The sequence below is a fragment of the Homarus americanus genome, unplaced genomic scaffold, assembly GCF_018991925.1.
Source record: "Homarus americanus isolate GMGI-L3 unplaced genomic scaffold, GMGI_Hamer_2.0 scaffold22757, whole genome shotgun sequence".
NCBI classification, from domain to species: domain Eukaryota; kingdom Metazoa; phylum Arthropoda; class Malacostraca; order Decapoda; family Nephropidae; genus Homarus; species Homarus americanus.
In genome coordinates, this window is record NW_024755750.1 from 1 (window position 1) to 9,602 (window position 9,602).

Genomic DNA, 9,602 nt, shown 5'->3' on the forward strand with positions numbered 1-9,602 from the left:
CTCGGTGCTCACGATACAGTTTACAGTCTGGAAATAATTGTCACATCCTGATCATATCTGCATCCGGGAGCTGACATCACCAGGATCTGTGGCAAAACATTTAATATCTGCGACACAGGATGCAGGTTTAGTTTGTATGTATACTATATACTAAATAACATACATTTATGCTGACAAAATAATTAATCAAGATTGTCCTCAATTTTACGAAAGATCTGAAAGTCGGCAGATATTTCGAAACCTTTAAAATGTTCAGACCTCGCAGTTCGCCCCTACAACGTTATATGCGGGTCGCTGAGTAATTGGCGCTTCAATTCGTTAAATTTATGAGGATATTCTCGTTAAAGTCTGAGCCAGTGAAGATAAGTGCTGACAGCCTCCCGCGGTTATGAGACTGACGTTCAGTTTCTTCGGATAACCTAAAAAATATCCATCCCAGCTTATTTCACCTGAAGATTAACCACACTAACACTAACCTTAACTTAAAATCACCCCTCCCTAAAATAGTGGTAAATCTTTAGGTTAATTAAGCTGGGGTAGAGATTCTTAAGGTGATCCATTTCTTCCTTGGTTTTGTCGGGAAGTGGATTGTAAATGATCTGAACACTCGAGGTCTTACGTTCACATCATCACTCGCTCACTCACTCACTCACCTGAAGGAATTTAAAGTAGGACTTGAGCTTGTCCACCTCAGCGGTGTAATGGGGGTCATCGTACAGCGGCAGTTCAGGAGTGACGTGATTGTGAAGTTCAGATTCCAGATTCGGGTCGTGATGGTAGCTTCGTTCTCTACTGTAGTGGCGGCGGCGGGCGAGGAGAGGTAATGCCAGGGAGAGGGGGACATTGAGTAGGGCGGCTGAGAGGGAGGGAGGGAAGGAGGGGGAGAGAAAATAGATTGTATTTAGCATGTACATTATAAGTGTTCTGTGGTGTTCTAAAACAATTAAGAATCATGTGATGGAGAAAGGGGTAAATAGTTGAGAGAAAGGAGAATAGAAAATGAATAGGGAGAAGAGAAAGGGTTAGGGACAGATTGATAATGAGAAGATAAGGAAGTGGTGGGAAATGGAAGGGAGGGAGAAAGGAGATGACTAATGACCCTTTCAGAGACCACTATCTGGTGATATCCTGGAGCTGGTGATAGTATGCTGTAGGGAAGTTAGGGGTGGAAGAGGAGGATCAGGGAAGTTAAGGGTGGAAGAGGAGGATCAGGGAAGTTAGGGGTGGAAGAGGAGGATCAGGGAAGTTAAGGGTGGAAGAGGAGGATCAGGGAAGTTAGGGGTGGAAGAGGAGGATCAGGGAAGTTAGGGGTGGAAGAGGAGGATCAGGGAAGTTAGGGGTGGAAAAGGAGGATCAGGGAAGTTAGGGGTGGAAGAGGAGGATCAGGGAAGTTAAGGGTGGAAGAGGAGGATCAGGGAAGTTAGGGGTGGAAGAGGAGGATCAGGGAAGTTAAGGGTGGAAGAGGAGGATCAGGGAAGTTAGGGGTGGAAGAGGAGGATCAGGGAAGTTAGGGGTGGAAGAGGAGGATCAGGGAAGTTAGGGGTGGAAAAGGAGGATCAGGGAAGTTAGGGGTGGAAGAGGAGGATCAGGGAAGTTAGGGGTGGAAGAGGAGGATCAGGGAAGTTAGGGGTGGAAGAGGAGGATCAGGGAAGTTAGGGGTGGAAGAGGAAGATCAGGGAAGTTAGGGGTGGAAGAGGAGGATCAGGAGGAAATAGAGGTAAGTGATCCTTGTGGGTGGAGACAACATGTTTACAGTGGCTAACAAAATAAGTTAATAAGGGTAATAAATGTTCAGTGTTTCTTACCGATAGTTAAGGGAGAGTCGGTGTTGATGTAAATGTAACGCGCCTCTGATTCCTCTGTTTCACGTGAGGCCGCCTCTACCATCATCGTCACCATCATCATCATCGTCACCATCATCATCTTCATCGTCACCATCATCATCTTCATGTTTCCTAAGCCTGGCAGAAAGTGAATTATAATGTCTGAAAATTTGTTTGTTCTTAACGTATCCTGTCACATGTGCTAAGGTTAAAAATTTTACCGCCTATCATTCATATATAAGCACTAATACACACACCTACCAGTATACACAGCTTATCACTTACCCAGACATATGCAGCCTTTTCATATATCCGTATATTCCATAGAAAGTCACCTAACCCCACCAGGATCAGTTAAGACCACTCGTAGTATCCTGCCTTGTGTCTGGGTCTGTAAGTTAATGTAAAAAAGACTTACGCGAGTCTCCAGACAAAAAACTGCTGCCACACAGATGCTTCCTGAAGTGAACACCGTATCTGACTGACTGATGGTCCCACTCCTTCACTTGTCACTACCTCCACCACACCATACTGACCCCCCCCCCTCCTCTCATCATGCCCACGACCACCACCAAATGCACCATTAGGGAAGGACGTCATTATCCTATCAGTGGCCCGCCCCAACCCGTTACATACTTCCGAGTCACGTTACGACATTGTATTATTCATTAATTGTAATTTCTGTAGAATCTTGTTGTAAATACTGTACATGGCTGGTATGGGAGCTGTATCTCTCAATATTATGTCGTGGGTTCGAGTCCAAGCCTGGGACAGTTGTGAGAAGCGTGTTGTCCAGTGTGACACAGACCAACCGCCCGAACGACTAGTATGTTTATAAGTGGACAAATTTAGATTAAAAGGATGATGGAAGTAGCTCATGTGGAACCTGCAGTCATGGTAACTCATGAAGTAATGATAAATAATCTATGTCAACTGTGGCATGCAAAACCCGACCCGACCCGACCCGACCCGACCCGACCCAACCATACCATAAGTAGCCAAACCTACGTAACCTAAACTAATCATGTTCACGGAGGATGTGGGAGAGAGGCGGGGGTGAGGGGGGTCTTTACGAGGTGATTGTCTCTACTATCTCCTGTGGTCCATTAAGGGGGACAGATCCTTTATCTTCCATGACTTTGATTTTGGTGAGTGGATTGTATGCATATGGATTGACTTATTAAAATGTAAGACAACTTGTAGATGACCTAACTGTACAACGTATGAAGATTAAACTGTTAATATGTTTGGAAAATATCCAATTATTTTATTAATATTCTAAAGAACATTAATTGCACTAAGGTAAAATGGATGAAGGATCTGTACACGTAGATGGTGTGAGAACCAAGCACAATTTTCCAGCAAAAGACATCTTACAACAAGCTCATATGTCAAGTGTATTTTGCTCAGGTTGTGTCTGTAAATTCAAGATTAGTGAATACATGGTTATATATCCTAATTTAATTGATATGCATAGTGGATTATGTTCACAGTATTAAAGACTGTCCAAAGCTTTACATTAGTGTTATATGTCAATATAGTTTGGTACTGTATTATTAATTATTAAAAATAGATTGAAAATTTATTGATATTCATGTTGTATTCACTATATATTACTGACTATATCTTTACTCCATACAGTATCAGAGGCTGCAATAGATGACATTGTGTATTTCAGTCACACTCAGGAATCATCCACAGGCACTACAGCAAGTGTGCCACTCAACCAAGAGTCCCAACTACCTATGGACCATCACCTAACACTGCCATCTGTGGATATACCTCAGATCAGTAAAGATAGGTAAAATTAACACTATTTCTAATATACAGTAAGAGTGCAATTAAAAAAATACATTTCATAGTTTGAATGTATACCTACTGTACTACACATTTCTTTATTATAATGTATACACAGTATATGTATATCTGTATAAATAAATAAACACTAAAAAAAAAAAAAAAAAAAATTATATATATATATATATATATATATATAAAGATTGATCTTATCCACGTTTTCATTGTGGATCTACATAGAAATATATATATATATATATATATATATATATATATATATATAGTGCATGATTTAATAATAATTAATGTTAATTTATTGGTAATGTTAATATTTACATGTATCATGTTAGATTAAATATTATAATACATTAGTAACCAAGACAACTTGAATGTTTGGTTTTGTGTTTGTTTATTTCAATAAATATAAACAACAAGAATGTCTTTTAATAGCCAAGAACTCTACTGAAAACAAGGTCATTTATTCCCCAAATTTATGTAACGGCATGACAGGTGATTCATCACGTGCAGTAATTGTATGAGAATTGTGCAAGAGAAAAGATTTTGTGTATTTTAATTTTTGAACTCATCTAAGATCTTGAGGCAATGGAGTCAGTGAAAATTATACAGTAAGGTTTTCATTCTCTCTTTATATGTATACATACATGCATACATAAATGAAGATTGATATGTCTAAAATAAATGGAAAACGTAAAAAACTATCACTCATGACGTCACATCAACGTCTATGACGTAACAAATAGCTTTTGGACGCAGCCAATAGATGGTGCTATAATTAAGTTGTCTGGCAACTATGCCGTACACACATTTCATATATTTTAGCTGTAGCTCTCCTATCTTGAGTAGAGTATCTTTGAACCAAACCTCATCTCACTCGGTGAACTATGCAAAAGTCACTTTTACATAATGTAACCAACTATGAGTTGAGTTGAGGTTAGGTTAGGTTAGATTCGTTCATCTCAGTGGGTAAGTTAGTGCTCAAGGGAGTGTTTGAGAATATAAAAAAAGGGGGGGGGTACTAAAGCTACCCCACCCCGTCCAACCTCTCGCCAAAGCGAAAAACTCCTCGGAAATGAACTTTATCTACCTCATCTACTCAACTTTATCTACCTTAACTACTCTTCCGTATCTACTTTCTTTTATCTACCATATCTACTCTTTTTTATCTACTATGCTTTATCTACCTTATCTACTAGGGGCCCTCTTTAGGGATACAAGCACCCCCTAGGGGCCCTCCTTAGGGACAGAAGAACCCCGGGTGCTCACCCAGGGGTGGTGGCATCAATAGGGCCCGTCCCAGAGGCACTGGTGCTGTCAGGGTCCCTCTCTAGGACAGCGGCGCTCCCAGAGGACCTACCAGGGGCTTCCCCTCCCAGGAGCCCTATAGCTTGCTTGATCTTGGTGTCGTACATAGTGCATACGTCCAGCAATCCCTTACTTGTCTATGATTGGTGGACTGAAATGTAAATCCACCAAATTGCAGCCAATAGGAGAACAGAGCAGTCAGTCAGCATAACACCCCAACTTATGTTTTCCTGTTGGATATTTAGTCAACTTTTCATTGTTCAGGATGCAATAATACTGGAAATGTGATGGGCGGTTTAACGTCATATCTACCAGAGTTTTAAATAGTGCAAAAACAACTACCCCCAGGGGCGACGATGCACCCCGGGACCCTCTCAGGGACAGCAGGCCCTCAGGGGCACTCCCAAAAGCTGTGGCGCCCACAGTAGCGGTGGCACCGCCAGGGTCTCTCCCAGGGATACCGGTGCTCTCAGGAGCTCTCCTAGGGAAGGCGGTGACCCTCAGGAGCCTTCCTAGGGGAGGCGGAGGCCTACCCAGGGGTGGCAGGATCCCTGCCAAGGACAGCAGCGCTCCCAGAGGCCGTCCTAGGGACGTCGGTGCCATCAGGGGCCCTACCAGGGCTACTGGTGCCCCCAGGGGCTTTCCCAGGCCCCCCCAGGGACGGCGGTACCCACAGGGGCTCTTTCACGGACATTGATGCTCCCAGGGGCCATCTCAGGGGTTGTGGTGCCCCCAGGGACCATGCCAAAGACAGCGGCGCTCTCAGGGGCCCTCCACGGGACGGCAGAGATCCCAGGAGCTCTCCCAGGGAGAGCGGCGCTCCCAGGCGCCCTCCCAGGAAAGGCGGCGCCCCCAGGGGCCCTGTCAGGGGCGGTGGCACAGCCAGGAGCGTTGTCAGGACCACTGGGTCTCCCGGGGAGCCTTTCAGGGATAGCGGCGCTTCCAGGTGCATACCCAGGGACGACAGTGCTCATAGCATTTTCAGTATTATCGCAACCTGAACAATGAAAAGGAGAATAAATATCCAACAGCAAAGCATAAGTTGGGGTGTTGTGCTGACTGGTTGCTCTGTTTTCCTATTGGCTGTAATTTGATGACGTTACCTCTTATTCCACCAATCACAGTTAAGTAAGAGATTACTGAAAGAATGCAATATTTACGACACCAGTATCCATTTTTTTGGGGCGCCGCCTCCCCTAGGAGGACCTATTGTGAGCCACAGGCGTTGGCAGGGTCCCTGGGGCAGTGGCGCCCTCCTAGTGGCAGTGGGTGTCTTTCCAGGGGCGGCAGGATCTCTGCCAGGGGCGACGGCGCCCCCAGGGGCCCTTCCACATGCAGCTTTACCCCAAGAACTTCATATTTTTGTCGTACATTTTGCATTCGTCCAGTAATCCCTTACTTAAACGTGATTGGTGGAGTAAGATGTGACGTCATAAAATTACAGCCAATAGGAGAACAGAGCAATCAGTCAGCACAACACCCCAACTTATGCTTTGCTGTTGGATATTTATTCTCGTTTCACTATTTAAAACTCTGGGAGATATGATGTTAAATAAAATACACACTGCCCATAGCATTTTCAGTATTATCGCAACTTGAACAATGAAATGGAGAATAAATATCCAACAGCAAAGCATAAGTTGGGGTGTTGTGCTGACTGGTTGCTCTGTTTTCCTATTGGCTTTAATTTGATGACGTTACCTCTTATTCCACTAATCACAGTTAAGTAAGAGATTACTGAAAGAATGCAATATGTACGACACCATTATCCATTTTTTGGGGGCGCCGCCTCCCCTAGGAGGACCTATTGTGAGCCACAGGCCTTGGCAGGGTCCCTGGGAGCAGTGGCGCCCTCCTAGTGGCAGTGGGTGTCTTTCCAGGGGCGGCAGGGTCTCTGCCAGGGGCGACGGCGCCCCCAGGGGCCCTTCCACATGCAGCTTTACCCCAAGAACTTCATATTTTTGTCGTACATTTTGCATTCGTCCAGTAATCCCTTACTTAAGCGTGATTGGTGGAGTAAGATGTGACGTCATAAAATTACAGCCAATAGGAGAACAGAGCAATCAGTCAGCACAACACCCCAACTTATGCTTTGCTGTTGGATATTTATTCTCGTTTCACTATTTTAAACTCTGGGAGATATGATGTTAAATAAAATACACACTGCCCATAGCATTTTCAGTATTATCGCAACTTGAACAATGAAATGGAGAATAAATATCCAACAGCAAAGCATAAGTTGGAGATATTCTTCCACCAATCACAATTTACTGAAAGAAGGTAATATTTACGACACCAGTATCCATTTTTGGGGCCTCCCCTAGGAGGACCTATTGTGAGCCACAGGCCTTGGCAGGGTCCCTGGGAGCAGTGGCGCCCTCCTAGTGGCAGTGGGTGTCTTTCCAGGGGCGGCAGGGTCTCTGCCAGGGGCGACGGCGCCCCCAGGGGCCCTTCCACATGCCGCTTTACCCCAAGAACTTCATATTTTTGTCGTACATTTTGCATTCGTCCAGTAATCCCTTACTTAAACGTGATTGGTGGAGTAAGATGTGACGTCATAAAATTACAGCCAATAGGAGAACAGAGCAATCAGTCAGCACAACACCCCAACTTATGCTTTGCTGTTGGATATTTATTCTCGTTTCACTATTTTAAACTCTGGGAGATATGATGTTAAATAAAATACACACTGCCCATAGCATTTTCAGTATTATCGCAACCTGAACAATGAAAAGGAGAATAAATATCCAATAGCAAAGCATAAGTTGGGGTGTTGTGCTGACTGGTTGCTCTGTTTTCCTATTGGCTGTAATTTGATGACGTTACCTCTTATTCCACCAATCACAGTTAAGTAAGAGATTACTGAAAGAATGCAATATTTACGACACCAGTATCCATTTTTTGGGGCGCCGCCTCCCCTAGGAGGACCTATTGTGAGCCACAGGCGTTGGCAGGGTCCCTGGGAGCAGTGGCGCCCTCCTAATGGCAGTGGGTGTCTTTCCAGGGGCGGCAGGATCTCTGCCAGGGACGACGGCGCCCCCAGGGGCCCTTCCACATGCAGCTTTACCCCAAGAGCTTCATATTTTTGTCGTACATTTTGCATTCGTCCAGTAATCCCTTACTTAAACGTGATTGGTGGAGTAAGATGTGACCATCATAAAATTACAGCCAATAGGAGAACAGAGCAATCAGTCAGCACAACACCCCAACTTATGCTTTGCTGTTGGATATTTATTCTCGTTTCACTATTTTAAACTCTGGGAGATATGATGTTAAATAAAATACACACTGCCCATAGCATTTTCAGTATTATCGCAACCTGAACAATGAAAAGGAGAATAAATATCCAACAGCAAAGCATAAGTTGGGGTGTTTTGCTGACTGGTTGCGCTGTTTTCCTATTGGCTGTAATTTGATGACGTTACCTCTTATTCCACCAATCACAGTTAAGTTAGAGATTACTGAAAGAATGCAATATTTACGACACCAGTATCCATTTTTTTGGGGCGCCGCCTCCCCTAGGAGGACCTATTGTGAGCCACAGGCATTGGCAGGGTCCCTGGGAGCAGTGGCGCCCTCCTAGTGGCAGTGGGTGTCTTTCCAGGGCGGCAGGGTCTCAGGGCGACGGCTACCTCTAGGCTCCCTTCCACATGCAGCTTTACCTCAAGAACTTGGCATTTTGTCGCATATTTTGCCCAGTAATCCTCACGTAAACGTGATTGGTGGCGATGATTACAAAATTATGTTTTAGAGAACAGAGCAATCAGTCAGCACAACACCCCAACTTATGCTTTACTGTTGGATATTTATTCTCGTTTCACTATTTTAAACTCTGGGAGATATGATGTTAAATAAAATACACACTGCCCATAGCATTTTCAGTATTATCGCAACTTGAACAATGAAATGGAGAATAAATATCCAACAGCAAAGCATAAGTTGGGGTGTTGTGGTGACTGGTTGCTCTGTTTTCCTATTGGCTTTAATTTGATGACGTTACCTCTTATTCCACTAATCACAGTTAAGTAAGAGATTACTGAAAGAATGCAATATGTACGACACCATTATCCATTTTTTGGGGGCGCCGCCTCCCCTAGGAGGACCTATTGTGAGCCACAGGCCTTGGCAGGGTCCCTGGGAGCAGTGGCGCCCTCCTAGTGGCAGTGGGTGTCTTTCCAGGGGCGGCAGGGTCTCTGCCAGGGGCGACTGCGCCCCCAGGGGCCCTTCCACATGCAGCTTTACCCCAAGAACTTCATATTTTTGTCGTACATTTTGCATTCGTCCAGTAATCCCTTACTTAAACGTGATTGGTGGAGTAAGATGTGACGTCATAAAATTACAGCCAATAGGAGAACAGAGCAATCAGTCAGCACAACACCCCAACTTATGCTTTGCTGTTGGATATTTATTCTCGTTTCACTATTTTAAACTCTGGGAGATATGATGTTAAATAAAATACACACTGCCCATAGCATTTTCAGTATTATCGCAACCTGAACAATGAAAAGGAGAATAAATATCCAATAGCAAAGCATAAGTTGGGGTGTTGTGCTGACTGGTTGCTCTGTTTTCCTATTGGCTGTAATTTGATGACGTTACCTCTTATTCCACCAATCACAGTTAAGTAAGAGATTACTGAAAGAATGCAATATTTACGAC

The 9,602-nt window shown here is 44.2% G+C and overlaps 1 long non-coding RNA gene across 1 annotated transcript; it reads right to left on the reverse strand.

Moving 5' to 3' along the window:
• Window positions 1-171: 171 nt before the first annotated feature.
• Window positions 172-2,297, reverse strand: LOC121856652. Its single transcript, XR_006087017.1, has 3 exons — window positions 2,109-2,297; window positions 1,806-1,961; window positions 172-856 (listed from the first exon to the last, which is right to left on the reverse strand). It is a non-coding gene; the product is annotated as an uncharacterized LOC121856652 (long non-coding RNA).
• Between the last annotated feature and the right edge of the window lie 7,305 nt (window positions 2,298-9,602).